We start from the raw sequence: 26040 nt of genomic DNA on the forward strand, positions 1-26040 counted from the left end.
GCTTTTCCTAAGTTCAAGTCCAAAAAACAAATGCCTCCCAAGTGACGTCTTTTGGAGACTTGAGTGTAACAATTGAGGCATCTTGGCAGCCCAGGTGGCCAGGGTGGCACGGGGGTGGGGGGGAGGGGGGAGGAGGGAAGGGAGGGGCCATGAGCCAACCCAGCCTCTTTCCCCAACCCCCCAACCCCCCCTCCGACCCCCCCACCCCTCCAGCCCCGCTAAGCCACGGCAGCTGTCTTAGACTGGGGAACCAAAGCTGTGTGCAGATTCGATGGTCAGTTCAAGGAAAGGAAGAGGGCAGGATCAAGCAGAGAGAGCAAGTGACCCGGCCCGTGGTTGCATGAGGCCTCAGCATTTCTACAAGGAACTCAGGAGCTGAGATGGTCCCTCAGATGCCCCAGGTGGAGGCCAAGGGTCCAGCCTCAGTGCTTCTCTCCATCGACCAATCTTTGACCACAGGCCAGCCTCCAGGAGGGGGCCTCAACCTGAGTGAGGCAGCTCCCCTCGGCGTGAGGCGATTCCCAGGGAGGGACGCAGCTCTGAGAACATCTAGCGGATGGACATGGCGGCCCCAAAGATGGGGTCTAGCCAGGACCCACAGCACGCACGACAAAGAGCCTGTGGGGGCAGCCTCTGTGACGGAGAGCCCTAGCAATCCGTGGGGAGCTTTCCAGCCACACAGCTCCTTTTTTGAGAGAGAGAGAATGAAAGAGAATGTGTGCACGTGAGCAAGTGGAAGAGGGGCAGAGGGAGGAAATCTCAGGCACACTCCCCAGTGAGCGTGGAGCCGACACTGGGCTCAAACTCACACCCCATGAGACCCTGACCTGAGCCAAAAATCACAAGTCACACGTTTAACGGACTGAGCCACCCAGGAGCCCCTCCAGCCCTAGAGCCCTCGTGGGGGCTGAGGTACCCTCCAAGGATACGGGCCTCCCAGCGAGGCTTGGACAAGTCAGGCACTAGGACCGGCCAACATGGCCTTGGAAGGTAGCCCTGGGGGGGCTCTGACAGCCAGGCCGACAGGGCTGCAGCCGGGAGGGAGCCCCTGTGAGCAAGGGCAGCAGGGTAACTTCGGCCTGGAAACTTCAGCAGCCGCCTAGGGCACACCCACCTGCACACACACAACTTCAGAAGTAAAAGGTCCATCAGGCGCCTGGCTTTAGCACCATTATTGCTTCCTGGTGAACCTGCCAAGGTAAACTGTTTGCTAAGCACACAAGGAGGACGCAGACCCAGGGAACCAGTTGGGTGGCGCCGGCAAGAGGAGGCCTGCAGGTTCGGAGAAAACAGCAGTGGCCTCAGACCCAGACTGCGGGTTTGCCAGTGCCCCGCTGGAGGGGAGGTCGGGAGGCCGGGTACGGCCCGCAGGGGAGGCCGCCGCGGCTGGCGGGGGGCAGCGCGGGCCTGGGACAGCTCGGCGGGCAGGGGACAAGTGGCAGGGACGGCGGGGAGGAGGGCGTGAGATTGCAGCAGCCCCGTGACCTGGGCCCAGCAGGGCGCAGCCAGCAGAGGCCTGCTCACCAGGCACAGCGGTGACAGCAACCTGTCACTTCCCTTAACGGAGGCCAGGTCGCACAGCGTCGCGGAAGCTGGGATCCCAGGCTCCGTTCAGACTCCCTTTGGTTCTCCCGGGCCTGGCAGCGCCAACATTGTCGGTTTGGACGTGATGCGATGAACTCTCTAAACAGCCAACTTAATGGCTAATCAATTCCTCCAGAGCTCTGATACTAAATCGGGCCGTTGGACACATTTTGGGGCACAGCTGCTGTCTCTGAGCCAAAAGCTACCCTCTCTCTTTTACTTTGCAAAGCAGAACACGTCACATTAAATCCCTGATGGTCTGAGACGGGTGTCTTGTGACCTAAAAAGGGAAAAAAAGCTGAAGAAGTAGACTCTCCAAGATCTGTACAGGTAATTTGTAGATCTTTTCAAAGGAGGCTCTTCATTTAAAGAGGATACAGGATAGTAAAATAGAACCTCTTCTTGCCATTTAAAACAAGCGTCTGCTAGAAATATTGTTTCTAGGCGAGATTAAAATACTAGATACACAGTAGCCGTGGTTACACTTTCCAGGTTACCTACAGTTAAAAGGTCCTAGCAGGGGGGAAAGTTAAGATGTGGGATAAAGTTTCCGCTGACAGATCTCTTGGAAATCCCCAAGCCCGCCCTGAACCTTCTATCCAGGAAAACAAGCCACGCTCACACCTGCCGCGCTGGCTGAAGTCACAGCAGAACCTCAGCACTGCTGACCAGGCCGGGCGCCCCTGGGCGTGCACGGGTTCACACAGCTCTCCAGCAACCCTGGGGTCCCCCTGGGTCCCTGCCCTCCCAGACGCCCCTCGGAGGCCCCTTAGGCTTCTCTACGGGGTCCGCTTCCTCGAACTGGAATGCCAGTGATTCCTGGAACTTCCCTTCCTGGCGCCCTCTGGGCCTCACCCTGAGCTCACCCCGTGGGACCTCGTCCACTCTCTGCCCTCAGCTCCCAGTGTGCTGGCCTCATCCACCTCTCACACTTGACTCCCTCCTCAGCTGCACTTTTGTGTCCCATGCTCCAATGGACAGGGCCACCTGGACGTCCCTCCATCAGCTCAGGGGCTACCTGCCCAACTCGGACTCCTCACAGATGCCCAAATCCGTGCCACCCCAACCCCAGCTCGTCTACTGAGGCATCAGCATCCCCCCAAGTGCCCAGGCCACAGGCAGGAGACACCTCCTCCCAGGATCCCCTTTCCCCCCGCCCTCCGTGTCACACCAGTCCGTCTTCTAGATATGTCATCTCCTGTATCCCATTACCACGTCTCTGGTTGGCCGAGGCCACCCCCTGCCCGGCTGTGCTGCCTCTGAGCCCTTCCACTCCTGCAGCCGGGGTGACCTTTGTAGAATACAAATGAGACATGTCACTCACTGGATCTGATGTCTGCGGGATCTGGCTGCTGCCAGCCCCCTCCATCTTCTGCCACGTCCTGCGGGCCGGACCCAGGAGCCGGCGCTCCCCCCTGTAGATTTTCGCCCATGCCTTTCCTTCTGTTCTACTTGGACACATATCAGGAAACAAAAGCCAGCTCCCATTTGTGGGGCTAGGAGTCTTCCCAGGCCCAGGGACTACCCCCAGGAACCCTGACTCCGTCTCCCAAATTCCCTCCTCTCCAGTGGGTGGGCTGACGTGGGAGACCAGGCTGGGCCTACCCCGCAGGCAGGGCTGCACACAACTGAGCATAGACGGAGCCTCATTCAATGAAGAAGAGGAGACACAGCTGCTCCTTGTCTTCCCAAAGGCACTCCTAAAGACCTTAACGTTCTTCATTAGTAAAGAGGAAAGTGAGGATTTTACTGTCCAGGCTGTGTTTTTAAAACTGTCATTCTCAGGGCACCTGGTGGCTCAGCTGGTTGAGCATCTGACTTCAGCTCAGCATGATCCCAGGGTACTGGGGTTGAGCCTGTGTCGGGCACCCTGCTCAGCGGGGAGCCTGCTTCTCCCTCCCTCTGCTATTTCCCAGCTTGTGCATGTGCACTCTGTCTATCAAATAAATAAAAATAAAATAAAAATGTCTTCGTGATGGAGATCTCACAGACACTTGTTTATTCCCCAGCTGCAAGGACTTCCCAGGTCACCGAAGTCCACATTCGGTAGAGCCCCATTAGAGTCTGGGGACATCCGATGGCCAGAGGCAGGGAAGGAGGCCAGCTCAAGGGATCTGTCCCCAGGCCAAGGTCCAGCAGGACCCTGCTCAGGGTCCCCATTGCCAGCAGGCCAAGCCAGGCCTCATCTGTCCCCTCAGGTGGAAGTCATGGACAGGACAGTGGAAGGTTCTCAATATCCACCCGCCTGGACCCTGTCAGGCAGCACGCTAGACCTCTAGGAGAGCGTGGAAGTGGGGGAGCTTCCCAAATCTGCAGGTGAGGGACCCGAGGCCCAGCCCAGGAATTTCCTGCTCCAACTCTCACACTTGGCATGTCGCAGCTGGTCAGGGGTTCTGATTCAGGACCGTGGTCTGTACAGTCCATGTTCTACCCATTGGAAGTCACTTACCTCATGTCCTTGAACCTGAAAACAGGAATTTAATACACATAGGGAAGAGTAGGGGGGGATTATAATGAGCTGTTTCCAGAGGAGGATTAAATCCTCTTTTGGATCCATTTTAATACATTGCCACGTTTTCATGACTAGCCTGGATTTCTCTGAGGCCACTTATCTTTTTATAGTTTGACCTTTACACAGGAAAAACCTCAATGATTTTCCACTGTTTTGAATAAACTGAAATGGATGTATTTTTCTGAATGATTACAGAATGAAAAACAGGGCCTGTCACCACCAAAGTCCTTCAGGAGTAATTTCCCCTGCAGGACAGGGCTCACAAAACTACCCGTTCGTGATGGGGCTCCCGCAGCCATTTATCTTCCAGCTGCAAGGACTTCACCATTCATGGTCTACACCTGAGGAGAAGGGTGCTTTGTCTTGGATTCAGGGGTAGGAAGAGGGCTAGGCCCCCACCCCCAGCCCCCAGAGTAGCCGAAGCTTTGGAGGCCAGGCCAGGAACACTGGCCAGATGGAGAGCAGAGCATCACCAGCTCCGCCGAGGGCATCCTGGAGCTCAGGCCCAGGAGGCTGCCTGTTGCCAGAGAGCAGGTGGTCCCCACAGGCGCTCGCGGGGACCTGGAGGGAAGTAGAGGGCAGCGAGAAAGCGTTCACGGCATGAGCGGGGGCAAATCACTTCAGCCCGCTAAGTCTACTTTCTTTTCCGTAAAATAATAAAGATTGTAGTTACTTGTAGGATTGTTAGGAAGTTAACAGATTTAAGCTGGCCAGTCTGTAGTAGATGCTCAATAAATGTGGCTCCATTTCCTCTTCAAGAGCCAAAGCTTTTTTTTTTTTTTAGGATTTTATGTATTTATCCATGAGAGATGGGGGTGGGTGGGGGGCAGAGACACAGGCAGAGGGAGAAGCAGGCTCCATGCAGAGACCCCAACGTGGGACTCCATCCCAGGACTCTGGGATCATGCCCTGGGCCAAAGGCAGACGCTCAACCACTGAGCCACCCCGGTGTCCCAAGAGCCAAAGTTGTTTTTTTTTTTTTTTTAAGATTATTTATTTATTTATTCATAGAGACACACACACAGAGAGAGCGAGAGAGAGGCGCAAAGACACAGGCAGTGGGAGAAGCAGGCACCATGCAGAGAGCCTGACGCGGGACTCGATCCAGCTAAACCGCTGCGCCACCGGGGCTGCCCAAGCCAAAGTTTTTTAAAGAACAACTTCCTGCCCCATACACTACCCTGCCTTCTTGAGCAATGGAGACAGAACATTATTTCACAATGTCTTCATAACTTGAGGATCCTCTTCACTAAATATGAGAACTACAGGGACGCCTGGGTGGCCCAGCGGTTGAGCATCTGCCTTTGACTCAGGGTGTGATCCCGAGTCCGGGATCGAGTCCCACATCAGGCTCCTTGTGGGGAGCCTGCTTCTCCTCTGCCTGTGTCTCTGCCTCTTTTTCTTTCTCTCATGAATAAATAAATAAAATCTTTATAAATGAATGAATGAATGACAGAATATCAGTCCTGAGTGGGAACGGGATGCTGTCCCGGCTGATCCTCACGTGATGAGCTCACATAGCTGAGATTTTCTAAGCCACTTACGTTGTACTTTTTCTCTTGATTTTGATTTTTTTTTTTTTTTTTTTTTTTTGGTTAAAACCAGGTAACAATGCTTATCAGAACTGTGTGCTAAGTAAGAGCAGGTTGGCCCTGAGTGAGGGCTTCGGGGTGCCTCCTGACAAAGCAGCAGGCCAGTACTGGAGGCGCTCTGGTGGCCGTTTTGCGCAGAAATGTTTTCTGTTTACTTCCAGATCCACAGCTACGTTTGGGGAGGGAGATATGGCTGGAAATCTGTCGAACTTCCTGATCTTGACCTTTCACATGTATTTGGTGCTAAGTGGTTTGATCTCTTGTGGCCGGGGGGCTCCTGGTGGCTGCGGGCGGCGCCCCGGGTCACTGTCTGGCGGCCAGGAATGGCCGTGGATCCTGGCACCAGGCCCGGGGCCCTGGGCGCTCAGGGGTCTCAGCGGGCTCCTGGGGGTAACGTGGTGGTAAACCTGCCACGTCCGCGCCGCCCACCCGTTGCTCATAATCTGTACCCCGTGCCCCCCTTCCTACTGCTTCCCAGGAAGGCGGACGGCACAGGTGTGCCCAGGGCCAGTGCCTCTGCCTCCCTAGCCTGCATGCGCTGCGTTTTCCCAGCATCCTCTTTCCTCCTTCTTGCCTCCTTGCTGGTTCTAGGTGCCCCCTCCCCCACGAGACTGTCTTTGGCTTCTCTCCTCAGCAAATGCACCTTGGCTGCGTACAAACCTCCGGATGCCAGTGACCCTTACCTACCTTCGGCCTCTGTGGCTCCCCCGGGTCCAGGCCCACGTTCCCAGCTGCCTGCCACCTTCTCAGATGCATCATGTCCCCAAACACCTTACTTTCCCCACACCCTCATTTCTGCACAAGGCACCCTGGCCTCCTGGCCACCCAGTCTCCAAACCCGATGATCCAGACTCCTGGATTTCCATTCCTAGCCCCAACTCCCACCCTCAGCACTCCCTGATGGCTGCCCCACTGCCCGAGATCCCCAGGGCCTCACAGCCACTTCCCCTGGGAGAGCGGTAGGAATTCCGTTCACAGGGTCAAAAGCCAAGATAAAGCACGGGGCTTGCTAGTTTTGAGGGTGCGGCACGTGTTGGCTGTGTTCCTCCATTGCTGGGCATGGGCCCCATTTTCTTTGCTCATTATCCATCATCATTTCCACCTGCCCAACCTCAACTCTGGACAGCCCAGCCTGTGTGTCGCCTATCCCTTCTCCACTCCCCACTTCCCCATTTCTACCCCTTACTCCCCACTCCTCCACTCATGCCTGACAGAGACAAGGGCCAGGCTGGGTCCCACAAACCCAGGCTTCCAGCCTGAACCGGAGTGGTCACTTTGGCAGCAGATGGTAGAGGGTGTTGACCCCAGCTCTGAGCCCCTGTCTGGCCAGGCAGTGTGACCCGAATACCTGGAGCTCCCCACTCCGACCCTGCAGTGGTGCCTGAATACCAGGTCCCCAAGGTGTTTGTGTGTCTCTGTCACTGGACTGAAGTGGTCCAGGCAGGAAGACAGGCCGAGGCCCGGGAAGGCAGGACCAGGCTGAGCCTCGCCGGGTCTGACCACCCGAGGGGCTGCACACAGGCCTGCTCTGCCTGGATGCTGCCCTCTTCTGTGCCCACAGGGGCATTCTGGCCTCCGAGCAATACAGCCACACGATCTCATCCTGCTGGTTTCTCCAACGTCACACCTTTATGCCAAACAGCAGCCACTTCCCATTCTGCCACGGTGGACAGTGATGCCCAGCCGATTCCCCACTTAGAAATTGCTGGCACCTGCTGCAAAGTCCAATTTCGGCCTGACGTTCGGGTGCCATGCTCCTGCCCTTAGCAGTCTTCACTCTGCCTCAATTCTCCATGGATGGGGGCCAGGGCCTGTCCAGCTCCAGGTACCTCTATCACTCTATTTTACCTACACTACTTGTAACAGGAGTGTTGCAGCCTTCCTCTGGCTTATAAGTCCCTCTCAATGTCTGGGAAACTTCTGAATTAAAAACCAAAAATCCTAGGGTGCCTGCGTGGCTCAGTGGGTGAAGCATCTGCCTTCGGCTCAGGTCATGATCCCAGGGTGCTGGGATGGGCTGGTATCATCAGGTCCCCTGCTCAGTGGGGAGCCTGCTTCTCCCTCTCCCGCTCCCTGCTTGTGCTCTTGTGTGCATGTGCTCTCTCTCTCTCCCTCCTTCCATCAATAAATAATAAATAAATAAATAAAATCTTTAAACAACAACAACAACCACCAAGATCTACTCTAGGATACCCATCCATGGTGACAGAGAAACAGGTAAAATGACTCTCCATTGAACCCTGCTGCGAAGTGAGGATTTGCAGCCGGGACTACTTGGGCACTCACAGCTTTCTAGGAGACTTAGGTGTCCAAAGTCAGGCTGATTTAAATCCAGTAGCTTCTCCACCACAGGTGCCAGATTTAGTAAAAATAAAGGATAATCCTAAAAAAATAAAGGACAATCCTACCGCTGAGGCTGGGGGTGGCAGTGGTGGGGCGGGGAGGGGAATTCGAGCCTCATTTGTGCCTGACTCAGGGTGGCATCTGCAGTGACAACACCAGCAGTGTTCAGGTTGGTGGGGCTGTCCCAGGTCTATGGAGGACAAGGCCCTCCCCCCCAGCCCTCCCCTAGGAGCTGCTGCCCCCTGAGCCCTGTGCTTCCCCAAATAATACCCACGGTGTAGGCAGTTTGTAAAACCCCCGTGGGCACTTGGGCACGTGTGTGCGGCACTGAGCCACAGCTCTCCTGAGTGCTGTCTCCAGGCCTCCTGACCTGGGGTTGGGGGGCGGGGGACCCTCTCCAGGGCCTTCCAGGGCTCCCTTCCCACAGCACTCAGGGGACAGGTGGGACTCCTGGATGCCCCATCTCCGCCGGTGGGTCAGGGAGGCCACGAGGCGCACCTGAGTGGGTCAGCCTCCTCTCCCGGGGTGTCAAGCCTATGTCAGGGGCACGAGATGCCGGGGAGAGAGCTGGCGGGTCCCTCGGCCTCCAGGACGGGGTAATGAGCACAGGAGCCACAATCCCCCCCAGCGCGGGCTCTGAGCCAGACACTGCAACAGGACTTGGGGTTGCACGTTATCTTGGGGACACCTTGCTGTGCTGTGACTGACGTACTATTTAAGTCTCCACTTCAGGGGATCCCTGGGTGGCTCAGCGGTTTGGTGCCTGCCTTTGGCCCGGGGTGCGACCCTGGGGCCCTGGGATCCAGTCCCGCGTCGGGCTCCCTGCATGGAGCCTGCTTCTCCCTCTGCCTGTGTGTCTGCCTCTCTCTTTCTCTCTCTCTCTCTCTCTATCATGAATAAATAAATAAATAAATCTTTAAAAAAAAAAAGTCTCCACTTCAGAGATGAAGAAAAGCAAGGCCTGGAGGGGAAACCTGACCTACCCACAGCCTCCCAGCCAGGCAGGAGACAGGCTGCTGTGCCGGAGCCAGCGCCCCTGCTCAGAGCACTGCTCTTGAGGTTACTACCGCCCCCCAGACCCAGCGGGGTAGGACAAGAGGGACCCAAACACCCTGCCTTCGCCACAAGCGATGTCTTGCTTGCAGATGCATCTGTCCTCCTGAGGGCCTGATGTCCAGGCCACGGCCTTCTGCCCTCCCTGCCCAGTGCCTTTCCCCTCGGCCTGCATCTCAGACCTCGGGAACCTCCGGAGGCCCTGCCTGCCAGGCCCAGGATTCCATTTCCCAGGAAAGGCAACCCTGCTGGGACCCAAATGAACCCTCTAGGGATTTTTCAAACAAAATGGTGAAACACAAAGGCTCTTTAGAGCAGCACAGGAATCTGCACTGAGTGATTGAGGATGAAAGGTGACTGCAAACCAACTGTGAAATGCAGTGACTGCTCGAATCCCACCCTAAAGCCTGCTGGGAGTGCGGCTGGAGACAGGTCAGCATTGTTACCGAGGGTCCCCCCCCAAACCCCCCACCTTCCTACTGATAGGCCCTTGTGAGATCTGCACGAGTCTGCCTAAGCAGAGCCCTCCAGCGAGCACCCCATCACCAGGGCCACGGCAGATCCTTCTAAAATGAAGTCCAGAAACTCAACTGTACCGACACCTCTAATGCTTTGTAACGGCCCATCTGCCTCTGAGCAGGTTCATCCAGAAGTTCTCCATGGCAAAGGCCGACAACTGGAAGATTCAATGGCTGTCCCTGAGAGCTATGAAAATGCTCCCACTATGTTGCCAAAGGCATTTGCCCTTTTATGAATACTTTTCCCATTTTTAGTTAGTGAGCTATTATCCAATGTCTAGTGGCTACTTGTAGCAGGCAGATACCCAGGGGGTGCAGGGAATGTGTCCTTGCCCCCCTGGAGTTCTCAATCCAGGGGAGACAAAGCCATGTTTGAGCTCTTTGGTGCAAAATAAACCAGGCCCTGTCTAGGCAGAGCTGAGAAATGGAAGGAACACAGCCTCTTCCTGAGGACAGGCCGGACAAGCTGCCTGCCTGGGTCCTGGTCCGAAGTGATTCATTCAGCAATGAATTGATCGAACCAGAGCTTATTCTAGTTTCACCCAGATCTTAGTGGGCATGTCTGTCATTGTTGCCCAAGCTGTGCCTCTCAAAAAAAAAAAAAAAAAAGTCAAAACCCATCTTTTCCCTTCCAAATATTTAAAAAATATTCCCCCATTTCCCTAAAAGTCTCCTCTGCCTCTCTTGCTTTTTTATAAATTTACGAATAATTCGTCAAGAATTGACATAGTTTATCCATTTCGGTAGTCCAACCCATGTAATTAATTAATTATGTTGCCCTTCTCACCTTGGATTCCAGGAAGCTCAGAGCTTAATTTAGACCTTGGTCACAGAAGTCAGGTTGGCCATTACAGTTAGAGAACTTGTATTCTCTTTGCTGACTGGGTTCTGATTTCCCATTTCAATTTTAATAACCTCACTGTCGTACCTTTTGTTATAAACCTCTACAAATCCTTTTTTGATTAGAGAATAAAATGAAGACAATTTTTTAGAAGGAATGGTCTCAAAGTATTCTTGCAAAAGAGGGTATTGATCACTTAAATTATCCTTTTCCAAGGAAGATGGACTTCATTTATGCCTATGAGCAGAGTTCTCCGAGCTTCCATGATGCTCAGACATGAATTTGGTAAATTGATGGGGACAGTTCTCATTGCCTATGGTCTGTTTTCCATTAAAGGCCCTTAGCAACCTATGTGCAAATCAATGTATCTTGCCAAGATACATTTATGGGTAAGCAATCATTATAATGTGCCTAGACCTGCACCTCAAACGTTTCACCTCAAGCAAGATTCGGGTCCCCTTTAATCCCCTGCTGGGTTTCTGCCCCATTCTGCCCCAGGTCGGGTCCCCACACTCCAAGATTTCGCTGAAAAGTCATTTGAAGACCACATTAATGAGCAAACAGCCTGGAATATCCATCTGATTTTAGAAGATTCCCTCAGGCGAGCATTAAATCCTCAGTCTCGGCCACACACACACACACACACACACACACACACACACAGGCACGCACATGCACCCCGCCCCGCCCCATGTGCTGCTGCGAGCTAGCGAGCACTTTCAATCCTACCAGCTGATTGTGTTCAGCAAATGTTTGTAAATTTCAGTGGCCGTGTCTCCTCCACGCAAGGCTGAGCTTCCACCCCCTGAAACTGTGTTTTCTGAGTCTTTTGTGTCTCCTAATGGTGCCTGGAACATTTTGCACATGATAAGGAACTCAAATAAAATGAACAATAAGCGTCCCCAACCAGCTAGAGCTTTTTATGAGGCTCTCAATGAAAACACTGAACTGCATCGATGTCTGATCAAGGCAAACATCTGGAGATGCCAGTGGCAGATGCCCAATTATGCTGAGGCTGATGAATGGGCTCGGAGTTATTTGGGGCTCGGCAGCATCACTCAGCTGGGCCCGCTGCTACTTAGGTGACAGGCTTCCCCCTCCAGTGCACCCTGCGGGCTGGAGGGAGCTGGAGGGGACTGGAAGGGGCTGGGAATGTTTACCCCCCACCTGCCTGCCCAAGCCCCTAGCCGCCCACCACCACGGGTCCGTCGTTCTGTCTCCAAGGAAGAGGAGGGTCAGGTGAAACTCACTTTCTCATTCCTTTTCCCATTTCACAGAAAATATCTTATTTTCTATACGAAAGCGTTAATTATACCATGCGTACCATCAAACGGCACTAAGTGATAACTAGATGTTCAGGAGGTTGACATGTATATTTTTCAAGTAGCTCCGTGATTTATGATCTAATTTAGGTAAACGGCAAATAGTGATATCATAATAGCCCCCTTTTCTTCTGGTTTCCGCCTCATTGTCTCTGGGTATAGAATAAGAAATGAATCATCAAATGGGCCCCATGGGAAGAGTGACAGGCTGGCTAAGCGCATAGGCTCTATCGACACACCCATGGGGCTTCAGATCTCAGTCTTGCTGTGACCAAGGGCAAAAGTTGTGACCTCTGAGGGCTTCTCAGACTAGGCCTGGGTCCAGGATTGAGTGAGATGAGCCTCGTGGCACTACGTCTGGCACAGCGTTTTACCCCAAGCCTCCACATTCATCTGAGTGTAGCTGGGTTCACGATGGGAATGGATCCTAAGACCTCTCAGACAGAATGATCCTGGGTGTCTCCTCCCGTGAAGACTGGCCAGGCAGTCTAGAGAGGAGTGGGAACGTCACCGGCCGGGCCAGCAGGACGGAAGACGTAGCCGTGAGTCCCAAGGCTATGACCCCAAGCCCTCATCAAAACACCTGTCTTGGAGGAAGAAACCCTGCTGTCTACATCCAAAAGCTAGAGATTAAAAAGTGATAAATCCCCAAAGTTAAAAAATCAAATCAGCAGAAGAGCGAAATCTCTTTTTCTGAGAGTTACCAAATATCTATGTAAAAGCCAGGTTCTAGCCCAGCTCGGCCCACAGGGCCTGGCAAGCCTGCACACGGGAGCCTGGGGTTACAGAGAGGAAACTCCCGGCTTCCCACTTCTAGTGTTGCCACGAACGGGGTCTCCCACCAGGTTCTGGGTCGCAAGTCGTCCCATCAAGTACCGGTGCCTTTTTGTTTCCAATTTGGGTGGACCGCTTTCTTTTCTATCTTATATTCTTGGAAACGTTGTTTCCTGCTGTCATGATACCCCCAGGTTCTGTACTGGGCTGAGCTGGAAACACACCAGCCTCTGGGAGCTCGTGCCTCAGTGGCTGGTGGGCCTGGGACACAGGTGACTCCCCTCATCCTCCTCCTTGAGAGACCTCGGCTTGACCCTCAATCTTGCTACCGAAAGTCCTCTGCCGGCCCCTCCTCCGGCGCACCCATCCTTGCGTTTTCTAAGCTGCGGTCCTGAGAACTCCAGGAGAAAACAGAGAACCCAGGCCAGGGGTTGTAACGCTGCCCCCCATCCTAGCCATGCTGTAGCCCTGCCAGGAGGGATGGTGCTACCTGCAAAATAAAGTGCATGGGCTTTCCAACAGCTCTGCTCCTCAGAGGCCGTGGGCCCTCTGACTCCTGCACGGCTTTTCTAGTCTCTCCTCCGTTACAAGATCCAGTGGAATATTCTTCAGGGCCTGATGCCCAGCCCCGGTTCTGAAATGAGCCGGGGTGAATCATCATGCAAGCAATCAGACATCAGCAAATCCAATCTAATTCACTCCATTTAAAACTTTTGTTTTCCATAAAGGATTAGGTTAGAAAAGAATTTAATCACACCAAATCCACTTCCAAAATGGATACAGATCCTAAGATCAAGAGTAATGATACGAAGAAAAGACTAAACCCCTGGTGTCGAGAACTCACGTTTGGTACTTCACTGATCACACCGGCCTTCCTGACACCAGGAAGCAGTCTTCCTCCAGGCTGGGGGTGCCGTCTTTGGTGTTTTCCAGCACAAATGAAGACGGAGGTAGAGGTGAGATCAGGATGCTTCTGTGGGCAAAGATCAGTTCTGAGCTGCCGCAGATTGCAGTGGTGTCTCCTATGAGCCCGGTGCTGTCCTGGGTGTCGTGGATCCAGCAGTGGACAGACAGGAGCACTGCCTCCATGGAGCTCTACCTTCTAGGAGAGGAAGAAAGACAAATGGATATGCATCATGTGTTAAGTGATGATATTTTGGCAAGAAAAATGGAGAAGGTGAGGGCAGAGAGGGTGACGGACGGGGGCATTAGTTCATGCAGGGTGGCACAGACTATTCCGAGGGGGTGGCATCTGAGCAGGGAGCTGAATGCAGTGAAGGATGGGCCGTGTGGACATCTGGGGACAGGGTATTACAGTGGGAGCCCAGACCTGGGCCCAGAGGAGGTGCGGCACCCTGATCCAGCGTCTACACATCCACGCTCCAGCTCATCGTCATTACGGGAGAAAAGCCTCCTCACTAGCAAGTCAGCAGAGCGCTTCTCTGTCCCAAGAGCCATTCTCGCCTTTTCAGCAGCCTCCTGGAAGCCTCCTAACTCAGCACACACTGACTTCCCGGGAGAATGATGTCCCAGGCGGGGTTGCATTCCCACCAGAGACGTCAGTGTCCCGTCAGGAAAGGCCCAGAGCAGCAATGCCTTAAACACGCTGTCATGGCATCCACAGTGCCACAGAGCAGATCAGACCACTGGCAGGACACCCCACATCACCTGCCACCAACATAAACGTGTCCACTGAGCTCATGAGGGTCCTGGTGTGTGGGGCCCCTGTAGCTGGTGTCAAGATGAAAAGCCCAACCAAGTCATGATTCTGGCCCAAAGCTTGTCCGCAGATTATGACAAATGTACACTCCAGAGTCTGTCCCAGGCTCGGGCCCCGCTCCTGGAACTGGCATGTCTCACACCATCCCTGTTTTCCAGGAGAGAGAAATGAGGTCAACCCGGAGAGGTGGGTGCCCTATCACTCAGGGTTCAATCGAGGCAGAATCACTGTAAATGTGGTGGAATAAGGAATTTATTATAAGGCTTAGGCCTTAGCAATTGTGAGAGGAGCTGGGGGAGCAAGAGCCCAAGAGGGGACTTGATGGGTCAGGGGAAGGTCACTAGCCAGCCCTAGTGTGGGTGAAGGGGGTCAAGCCCTGCACAGAGGTCTGGGAGGCAGGCCCACAGAGCTAAGGGAGGCCAGGGTAGGAGTCTATGGACCGCTGTTGGCTCTTGGGGGCCAGTGCCTCCGTAAGTTTGCAGAGAAGTACCTGGTGTGGGCCTGGGATTGTGGTCGGTCAGCTTGGCTGGCATTCGGGAAGGAGGTAGGGGCGTAAAGTTCCATCCAATGCAAAAGTAACAGATCCAATCAGTCATCCAATATTCTTTGGCCTATGTGACTCCCTAACCACCAGTTAGAAGAGATTCTATCCCAGTCAGAGCCGGTCAGAAGTTTGCCACATACTTATGCTCTGTAGCTGAGAGCTTTAGGATTCTCGGGCACAGAAGGGGCAGGAATGGCCAGCCTTGCCTGCTGGCTTTTCGCCCAGGTTCAGTTTTGAACAGGAAGGTGTCCCAGGTGTCTGGGCACTTTTGTCAGGACTTGAAGGATGAACCATGGCAGGATGAGGCCAAGGTGTGCACATGGCCAGTCTGAAAGATGCCCTTGTCTGTGTCTAGAATGCATGAATGTGTGTCTCTAATAATGGGCAATACTGGAAAAATTTTGTCTTTCTAATCTTTTTAAAACTATCAGCAAATGGGTTCCTCTTGTCTGAGTCTAATCCAACCACCACTGTTGTCTAACTCATTGGACCAGCTTCTGAATCTTGATAAATGTTGCTTTAGAGCCACCATATTGAATTAGGAGCTGATTATATCTGATTTACCCTGTAACAGGGTTAGGTCCATTTCCTAGGATGTAGCAGAAGGGCCTGATGGTCACCAAGCTGATCCATAATTACCTCTTAAAATTGTAGTCCAAATGGGTCATGTCAACAACAACCCCCTATTAAGGGGGTACCCCGGCAGAGCTGGGAAGCATTTGACAAGAAGTACCATGGCTGTGGGCACCTCTGCAGAGTTCATGACACCCTCACCCAGGGCCACGTGGCATGTATTTGAGGGTGCCCCTTCCAGAGGCCACTTGCCAAAGGCAGGAAGTAGGACCAGGAGGCTCTGTGGCAGAGTGGATTGAGAAGAGCTCTGGTTTCAGAGTCAGGCAGAGCTGGATTCAAATCCCACCTCCTCCATGGTGATCTTGGGGAGCATGCACTCCTCTTGGAGCCTTGGCCACCTCATCTGTAAAATGGTGACAATAGTAGCCACTCTGCTATGCTGTAATGTGGGGATGTATGATGACCTCAGGAACTAGGCCTCAGCCCCACGGAGTCAGGAGCTTTGGGGTATCACGGGCAACACGGACGTTCCCCATTTATAATGAGGTGCTCTTCTCTAGACAAGGTTACTACTGAAGCCATGTCAATACCTGATTGTGGACAGGCTATGAAAAGCTGGTAGTGCGGGCATGAAGTAGCTGATTGGGCTCCAAGCCCCCAGGAGAATGGGGACCACTACCCACCCTCACACTGTAGTCAGTTGCCTCTGGGGGAGCTGGGTCTGCAAGGTCCTTCTGTGTGGGTGTGCCCAAGATGGGATGGATGGCACTTAGCTCTTCTGGACCCTATGGGACTAGAACTGATTCCCTCCAACTCAGGTGGCAGACATGTCAGGGACAGGGTGACCAAATGTGCAGTGGGGCATCAGGCCGTGGGGCAGTGGGAGTAGGATGGTGGCCCCTTCTGCCAAACTCCGTACCTCCACCCTGAACCCAGTCTAGAAGCAGCAGAGGCCAAAAGCCCCCATCTGGGGAAAGCGGGGCCTCCCCCTGCAGCCTAGCCAAGCCTGATTTTGAATCCTGAAGTGACCTCCCCCATCCCTACCCGGAGCGACAGTTTTCCTACTTCGGTGTTTGAAAGAGTCCCAGAGCCTCAAGGTGCGGGAAGAGGCCCTGTGGCCCGAAGAGGCCCGGAGAGTCTGTTCCCTTGCGCGGAGCCAACCGCTACAGCCTCGGTGTTTAAAAACGATTGAATCAACAGAGGGACCGTTCATCAATATTTTTAAAAAAGGACTGTAATTAGAGGTTGGTGAACCCCCACGGCTCCTGGCCACGATGTCAAAGGCTTCCTTGACCTGGAGCTGGGAACAGAATGAAAAGCAACCACAGACACGGTCTGCCTCGGCGTGTTCCGCCACAAATCCCACTCGCCAGGCGCTCCCCACCGAGGCTCATAAAAGATTCTGTGGCTGATAGAAATGGCATTTCACATATGTCCACGTCCTTTCATTCCTCGGTGGTTTTTCTTTCTAAACTTGGGAATACGGGCGTCCTATTTTAAGAACATTAATTACTGTCCAACTTCAATGTACTAATGGGAACAAAAAAACCACCCAACTTTCAACTGAGGAAAGGAAACAAAAATAATTCATGGGATAATTTTGTGTTCACATCCCTCAAGTTTGCCTGAGAACATTTGTCTAATGCATTTATTTATTTCTGGTCAAGAGAAGTGAATAGCTGGCTTTTTGGTGGTTTCTGGAGAACGAAGTGAGGGCTGGCCACCTCAGACCAGGATCCCTGGTCGGGGCTCAAAGAGGTAGTGTCAGGAAGGCAAAAATAGAATGAGGGAGTCGGCAACAGCTTTGACACATGGTTTTCTCATCCAGGGCCTGCCACATAGGGCCCTCCTTTTCCAGCTATTCTAAGTGAAAAAGAAAAGAAGTAAGATTATCCGAGAACTACATTAAAAACAAAAAAACACAGAGCTCTATTTTAGCCACGTTTTCTGCGTTCTTCCGCCTTCTCCCAAGTGTTCATTTTGGCTCCTCTTTCCTCACCAAAGCTAAAATGGGATGCGTCCCATGGTTCTGTCCTTGACCCCATTCTGTCCCTCCCCGGCCCTCGTCCGCAAGGGAGCCTTCAGTGCAGCGTCCACGTGGCCAGAGCTCAGGCACGTTCCACACAACCGCCTGCCTCTTGGATAGTCCCCCTCCTCCGATAAGGCCCCCAACTGCCCAGAACCAGGTCTGATGTCTCCCTTTGGAGGGTCACATCTGGGGCATACTCTTCCCCCCAGAGCCTTGTCTGTATGCTGGTGGCCAGGACTGTCTGACAGGTGACACCTTCAGAGGCAGGGACTGGAGCAGAGGGTGCTCCCTACGAGATTCCCTGATAGTAAACTAAGGGGAGACTGGGGAGGCCTCCCTCAGGCCTGAAGGGGAGGAGCAGCCAGCCAGGCCAGCAGGGGTTCCAGCGCGGGATGGTGGGGGGACAGGGTGAGGAAAGATCATCCGCCCTGAAAGAGACCAGGGACTGGAGCAGGAGGGAGCAGGAGAGCTGTGGAGGCGCGAGGAGGGAGGATAAGACTGGCGAGCAGTGACACAGCAGGGTGTGGTGGACCTAGGACATGGGTTTCATCCTGGGGGTGTTTCCAGCTGGGAGGTGCTCAGGTTTGCAAGGAGAAAGAGGACTCTGGCTTCTGTGTGGAGCATGTAGGGTGGAGACCAGGCTGAAGGACCTGATGAGAGATGATAAGTCTTGGCCAGGATGGCCCTCTGACACCCAGGGACCCCCAACAGTAGCTGCCTGGCTCCTACTGGCTTTCCCTTCCCGGCCGCCCCAGCTCTGCCCAGACAGAACAACCCACAGACCGAGTCACACTCAGATGTTAAGGGCAAATAGTGGCACCATCCACCTCAAATCCCTCTGGGACGCAAGAGGGTGGCCACAAAGAGGGAAAGGCGGTGGCCACCAGCCTTCCCAGACTCCTGGGGGGTTCCTCCCCTGCCTGTGGGTGCCTTCTGAGCATTAGGGAGCCCTGTGGGCTCAAAACACTGGCCAGGATGGGGCCACGGACAAGTCTTACTCAGAGTCTAGGCTCTGCCACTCTCGCTATGTGATTCCAGAATCTTCCTTTATACAAAGCAGCCTACCTGATGCCCTACTTCAAACACCTGTGAAGTTTTCTCACAGCCCTTGCTGTGCCACCTGGTACATACAGAGGGAATCGAACGTTCTGATGACTGACACTCTGGCCTGGCCAGAAGCCATGGTGTTAATCCAACCTTGGTTCCCCGAGTGCCTTTCGGGGATCAGGCTCGGGGCTCGGGGTTCAGGGGGTCCTAGGCTTACGAGTCCGATGCCCGGTGGGGGTGCGACTGAAGCACGGGGGCTGGCAGCTGCAGAGTTGAGCCGCAGAAGATGGGTGCCAGGTGGACCAACGGGGAGGGTGTCGCGGACACTGGGGACAGCATGTTCAAAGGCACGCAGGCGTGAAAGAGCGTGGTGCGTTCCAGGTAAGACGAGAGCTAGGGGTGGGAGCCATCAGAACCAACCAGTGGGAGGGGAGGAGCGGCAGGAATGAGGCAGAGGGAGGCTGGGCCGGCACCAAAGGCCCCCCCAGACCAGGCTGGGTAGAGGGATCTGTTCGTTGCACGGAGGGAGCTCCAGTGCTGGATAGATGAAGGGGCAGATGACCTCAGAGTGGCTTGTGCTGGGGACCCAAGCTTGGACATGAGCCAGGGGGACAGCCCGAAGGCGAGCCTGGAGCTGTGCAGCTGAAAAGACGAGAAGTGAGGCAGCCCAGGGACGGAGGGCAGAGGAGCAGCAGGGACCGGAAACGGACCACAGGCTGGAAGTGACTGGCCTCGACTCTGGTTGGGACAGGGGGGCGGAGGGAAGGCCCGAGCAGAGCCTCTGCCCGCTGCCTGCTGCCCGGCTAATGGGGGCTGGGCCCCCCGAGGCTTCCAGGGGCAGAACTCCCCTCCGCCTTTCCTCCATGGCTTTCACTCCCTCTCTGTCTTTCTCTCATCTTTAACTGCCACCAACAGAAAAACCAAATGCTTTTTTTTTTTTTTTTAAAGATTTTATTTATTTATTCATGAGAGACACACACAGAGAGGCAGAGACACAGGCAGGGAGAAGCAGGCTCCGTGCAGGGAGCCCGATGTGGGACTTGATCCAGGGTCTCCAGGATCACGCCCCAGGCCAAAGGCAGGCGCCCAACTGCAGGTGTCCCCCCAATACTAATTTAATCATCTGATATAGTTCCTTGTTTTTAATCTAAAAAAATGAGTAAGTTGAAGCAAAATTTCCTGTACATTGTCTCTCATCTGTGTAAATGTCTAGATTTTCATTTTTCCTTGGTATATTTAAAAAAAAATCATTTCAGGCATCAGGATGAGCTTTTACAACACCCCTTTAGTGCCCAGCTGCCCCTCGTACCGCCCTCCCCAGAGAGCCTGAGGCTGGGTGGCACAACCCAGGCTTATCACCCAAGGGCTTGACATGGAGCTCTTCCCCTGTAGGGTCTGCAGATCTTTTCTCCAAGCCAGAGGGCACCTTCTTAAACCCCAGGATGTTGACATTTGGATCAACTTTTATTTATTTATTTATTTAAAAGGTTTTGTTTATTTATTTGAGAGTGGGGCTGAGGATAGGGACAGAGAGGAAGGGAGAAGTGGACTCCCCGCGGAGTGGGGCTGGATCCCAGAAAGCTGAGACCACGACCTGAGCCACCCAGGCACCCCAAGATCAAGTTTTACAAAACGATTTCACTTTGAAAGACAAATAGCTAATAAAATAGATTCTTTTTTGGTAACCACCCATACACCAATCAATCTGTCACTTGGAAAACTGTTTCCTGAGAGGTGTGAAATGAGGCCACTCTGGAGTTCTGTGGGAACAGAGAGACCCCGAGAAGCCTTCCACTCCCAGATTACACTTGGCACCCCAAAACAGGGAAGCTACCTGATTCAGAGCATAGGGAATACACAGCTGATTAGTTGTTCAATCAATACCAACTTTTGTAAGAGAGCAGGAGGTGGCTGTCCTACTGTCTACATAGAGCCAGCCCACACCATCACGGGTATATCTTGCCTCTGTCTCTGTCCAATTCCATCCCTATTGGGAAAAAAATTTTAAGTAAGTATTCCCCACCTAGGGGGCTTCTTCTGTGCTGCAGACTTTCAAGAGACTTAAAGCAAAGGGTCAACACCACCAACACAGATCAAAAGGAGAAGCCTTGGTTGTAAGACATGGCCTGTCTGTGCCCACCAAGGCCGCCATCAGAAAACAGAGACACTCACCCCCTGCACACTACTTTTGGATCTGTGCTCGGTTTCTACTTGCTTTTTCTACCTTTATTTTCTCTTAGCTCTAATTCCCTCACTGCTTTAAAAAAAAAAAAAAGTCTTATTATCTTGTACATAGAACACATTTTAAGTCTTTTTTGGAACAAATGGAATAAATCTTAGTTAACAGAACCTGCTTCAAAGCAGCTCTACCTGCAGAATTCTGCTGTACCAAACCTAGAAGAGCAGCAGGCTCCTACAAGTGCTAAACACAAAGCAGCAGCAGCACACAGTGGGCCCTCAATAAATGTCAATCAGTTTGTTTTTTAAATGGTGGAATCTGAAAGGCTTCAGGAACAAATGAGATGGAGTGAGTAATAGCTGCTGTGAAAGAAATGTGACCAAAAAATATTACTAATAGAATAGATCAGAACCCCCACCACCAAGCCCCTCAAAAAAGCTGTAATTCCATGGTGGACACTAGAAAAGAAACATGTCTGTCAGTAGAAGTCGGGATAACTGAAACAAAAGAGCAAAGAAAGAAAGCAGTGATGTCCGGGCTATAAAGTGACATGTCAAACCAGAAATGCAGACAAAGAAGACAATCAGAGGTACAAATAACCCACTGGGAAATGGGAAATGGTGTCACAGCCCTACAGCAGGTGACAGAAAGATAAACGGGGTGAGGCACACGATGAAGGAAATGTCAGAAAAGAAACAATACAAGAAAAGTTTCAAGAGATGAAAAAAAAACAGCTCAGCCTAGAAATAAAGAACGCACACCGTGCCTTTCAAGGTTAGCCTGAGAGAAAGAAATCAGTATTTGCTAGTTACAATTTGGAATGATAAATGATCTGGCAAGCTGAAGGGAGATATGTTCGTTTGAAATCAGATAAGAATGACAAGAGAACTGACATCACAAATAGTGAAGACAAGATGACTCTCAGGAAGAAATGTGCCATTTGAACCACACATGAGTGTCCTAACCACATGGCAGTCCTAAGTAAGACTCACTCTGTGTAAGAAGAAAACAGACTCATTTGAAAAATGGGGGAGGATTTATGCATAATTATACTTAGAAAGAGAGAGGGAATGTCTGACTTTTTACAAAAATATGAAAGACAAAAGCTGATATAACAAGACATTGGAATTAGAATGGACTGGCTGAAGGGATGCCTGGGGTGGCTCAGTTGGTTAAATGTCTGCCTTCAGCTCAGGCCATGATCCTGGAGTCCTGGGATGGAGTCCTTGCTCAGCGGGGAGCCTGCTTCTCCCTCTGCCCGCCTCTCCCCCTGCTTATGTTCTCTCTTTCTCTCTCTATGACAAATAAGGAAATAAAATATTTAAAAAATATATAGAATGGACCAGTTGAAAAAGAAAAAATAAGTGGTCTGACAAAAATTCAGCCACTCCTAAGATTTAACCTACACTCTAATAATTCCCAAATCCTGCTCTAGCAGACTTCTCTGCTGAGTTGTGGGTCTGATTATCCCATTCTCACCAGCCATCCCTAGCAGTGACTCTGGGGTTCTTCTGCACCCAGCCAATAAGGTCTCCACCAATGCACAGACAAGCCTGTCCAACCATGCCTCTCCCCTTCCCTTGGTATTGGAGGTGTAGGGGTAACTCCTTCACCAGAGTACAGTCAAGATCCTTCCCAAGCCCAGCAACTGCTTCTCACCCTCAGCCCAAGGGATTTCTGCCAACCCAACTTAGTCACAGCTCTGCATGACACCTGACCCTGACACTCAGCTGGAGGACTGTGTCACTTTACATACGTTTCCAAATATCTCTGGGTTTGAACCTTGTTGACAGTACCTGGCCCCAGCATTAGCATGTGGATAACTAAATCAACCTCCAAGGTGCCAGGCCCTTTGCACACATGATTTCTGGATCTAAGAAGTCAGAAAGAGAGGAGAAACTGCAGAAAAAGGTAGAAACGGAGGCATCTGGGTGGCTCAGTGGTTGAGCATCTACCTTTGGCTCAGGTCATGATCCCGGGGCCCTGGGATCAAGTCCCACATTGGGCTCCCCACAGGGACCTTTTTCTCCTTCTGCCTGTGTCTCTGCCTCTCTCTGTGTGTCTCTCATGAATAAATAAATAAAGTATTAAAGAAAGAAATAAGGTAGAAACTGAGGCTTGGAGAGATGCCCTGAGACCACTTACTGGTCTAGGGAGCAGATCCATCCAGCTCCACAGCTGGTTCTGCTAACTGGGCTGTGTCTCAGGGGACGTAGAGGCATCCTGGAACCTGGACCAAGCATCTAGGGACATGGTTTCACTTGGGGCTGCACGTCCATCAGAGGTCACTCCAGGTGCTGGTCTGTGGTCCAGGGGCCTGCGGCCTTGAGGCTCCTGGTGACAAGCAGGCAGGCGCGTGCTCAGGACCACTACTGGATCCCTAGACACTGCCGCACTGTGCTGGGTAAACAGCCCACTTTCCACACCCGCCCCCCAGGCCCGCCCTGCCCCACTGCCTATTTAAGCAAGAGGCCCCGACTCCACTGGCCCAGGCACCGCCAGCTTCCGGAGCTAGGAGAGCAGCCCTGCAGGCCTCGCTCACTCGGGGATGAAAGGTCCTTCTGTTTCACCATATCCTACCGGTGCGTTTTGAATGATGCTGCTGAGCTGGGTTGTAGCGGGAGCTGATTCTGCTGGCCTGGGAGTGTATTGAGATGTGTAGCGGGCCCGAGGGAGGCTCTGATTGAATTTTTCCTATTTCTAATCCCTGACTTGATGTGATCTTATTTTCAAAGAGGCAGAAAGCCCGTAGTTGGTGAAAGGACAGAGGAGAGCATATTTCAAAACACAGTCTGGCTGAGAATATCAATGATCTGAGGTGTTTTTCTTTTCTTTTGAGGAAACAGAAGTCCTGTAATTTCAAGGTTGTAGAGATCCCATTTGCCCCTTGGGAGCCCCTCCCTAAATAGCCAGTTGCTGTCATTTAATTCTATTTTGAAAAAATGTGCAGAGAATTTTTTTAGAAGAGTTTGGTGAGGGAGGGAGGTTGTGTAGCTGGAGGGAGACAGTTTGGGGAAGGTCTCACCACAAAGGGTCTCCTCGAGAAGCTTCTCACAGAGAGATGGATGAAGAGTGAGCTCCTCCCCACTCCAGGGTAGTGGGGCCTGAGAGTCTCAGAGGCTGGGATGGCTCAGGAGAGGGCTGCCTCCTTCGTGTTCTCTTCTAGATGTTTGCCAGTCTGTGGCCTAGGGTCAGGTCAGCCCACAGAGAAGATAAGGACAGAGGTGCATGCAGGTCATCAGCCTACGGAGGGTGAAGAGACAGACGTGCCAGGTACAGGGGACCGGACCTCTCATGGAGGCCAGAACAGCAGGCCGCATCTGGACGCCCCAGGCTCTGGGTGGGGAAGGATGCCTACCAGGTGGTTAACTCAGAGGAAACAAGTTAGGGTGTCCACAGGGGAGAAAGGGTCCCTAGGGGAACAGAGGACCTAGGGGCTGTGGCTTCCTTCTTGCCACTCTAATGTGGCAACATCAGGTACCCATGCTCGTGGCTGTCCAAGACCCTGGAGTGACCCCCGGCGTTACAGGGAAGGGGGCACCTGATGCTCAGACAGGTAGCAGACCCAGCCCTAGAATTCAGGTCTCCCTGGAGCTTCTCCCTATAGATTTCTAAGCAAGAGAGAGCCAGATATTTGCCAAGTGAAGAAACACTCTTGCCAGCCCTTCTGCAACATCTTTGGCTTGTGGACCGAGGGACTAGGACTTAAATTTTCAGATTCTTCTGAAACACAGTTTGAGTGATGTGCAAAATAAGTGTATATAAATGACGGGAGCTGGTCCAGGGGAGCGCTGGGGAGCAACGGTTGCCTCGGAGATGTGACGGTAGTAAAGAGAGTCTGGCAGCAGAACTGGCTTCAAAAGGTGCAGGGCCAAGCAGGGAGCAGCGCACGGAGCCGGGCGGGGCGCGGGGCTGAACTTCCCAGGCCTGAGGCCAGGAGGCCGGGCCTCCAGCGGAGGATGAGGCTGGAAAGTCGAGGGCGGACTTGGGGCTGGAAGGCGGGACTAAGGAGCCAGAGGCGCGCCTGAAGCTGAAGCCCGGGGGCGAGGGCCGAGAGCGGCCGGGTGGGGCGGGGCCTGGAGAAGGGGCGGGGCCAGCCCGGGCGGGGCGGGGCCAGGGCGCGAGGCCCCGCCCACCAACCCGCCGGAGCGCCTGTCTGGAGGGAACCCGCGCATCGTGTCCCAGGCCTCCACCCGCACGTGTGCTCCCCACCGTCCCCTAAAGAGACCCGCTGAGGTGGCCGGGTGTTTGCTGAGCTCCCCGGGCCAGCCTCCCCTCCCCTCCGCTCCCCCAGGGCGGCTTCCTCCTGCCTCCCCCACCCCGCTGTCCCTCCTCTAGGCCTGGGTTCGGCTCTCCCCACCCCCACGTATCTCTGCGAGATTACACACAGCTCCTGGGGGAGGCTCCGACTGTTCTGGCTTCCCCCTCTCAGATCAAACCGAGGCCGCGAGGCTGGGCTCTGGGTTAGCCCCTCGCCGCCACCCCGCACGTCCCCGCTGGCCCGGCCAGCTGTCCACGTGGAGATGCCCTCCCTCCCACCGTCAGGCGCAGTCCTCCTCACCTGTCAGCCCTCGTCCCCCCAGGCCCGTGTAGGTCTGCGCACGAACCCCCGCCCCGCCCCCTCCGGCTGCACTTCGCGGGGACAGCCGCGTCCACACCCTCTCCTTGGCGACGTGGAGGGTGTGGCGCTGCCTCGGGCGCAGGTGGGGCCCCTTGGTCTTTGCACCTGGCTCACCTGTTCTGGGCTGCTGGGTAGCTGTCGGTTGAGTTCCCGGCACTCGGTGAACCGCTCTTCTCCTTTCAGGTCCTGACTGCGGTGGCGCCCCCTCTTCAGACGAAGAGAGACGGTCCCAGCGGCCCCTCCTCAGGTAAGACAGGGGCTTCTGGAGGGGCGAGTGCCCGTGCGGGCCGCCCCTCAGGCGTGTTGTCTGTAAGGAGGGGCCTGTGGAATTGCCTAAGAAAAGGTTCTGCTGTTTGGTTAAAAAGTCTGGGAACACAGCTGGGGTAAGCCGTCGGGGCTGGCCCCCCTCCTACCCGGAGCTCCCCAGCCGAGTACAATGCCCGTGGAGGGGTGTGTCTCACCCACCCAAATCGGTGGAGAAAACACAAACTCCTTCAATACACGGGGAACACTTGAGGCAGCACTTCTCCAAAGTGAAGGAATACAATTTAAAGATCTTGGGAAATGCAACCAGATATCATTACCCACTAAACTATTTTGAAAAAAAAATTTTTTTTTTTTAATTGCTTAAAACCCAGAGCCGGTAAAGATGCTATGAAACAAGCACTGTCAAACAACTGGTGGAAAGAGATTTGGGCGGGAGGTGGGGTGGAAGAGGGGGTTGCTGACACTTGTCAGGCATCAGGGGTTCCTATTATCTGCCTACTATGTCCCCAACACAGCTAGAG

General features: G+C 53.4%; 1 protein-coding gene across 1 annotated transcript in view; it reads left to right on the top strand.

The window, feature by feature from the left end:
• SMPD3 (sphingomyelin phosphodiesterase 3) overlaps positions 1-26040 on the top strand; it is an 82472-nt gene that overhangs the window by 27825 nt on the left and 28607 nt on the right. The window contains exon 2 of the mRNA XM_025426646.3: positions 25436-25499. The gene's annotated coding sequence lies outside the window, so the exon portion shown is untranslated. The remainder of the gene's footprint in view (positions 1-25435; positions 25500-26040) is intronic.

The sequence above is a fragment of the Canis lupus genome, chromosome 5 (genome assembly GCF_003254725.2).
Source record: "Canis lupus dingo isolate Sandy chromosome 5, ASM325472v2, whole genome shotgun sequence".
In the NCBI taxonomy this organism is placed as follows: Eukaryota; Metazoa; Chordata; class Mammalia; order Carnivora; family Canidae; genus Canis; species Canis lupus.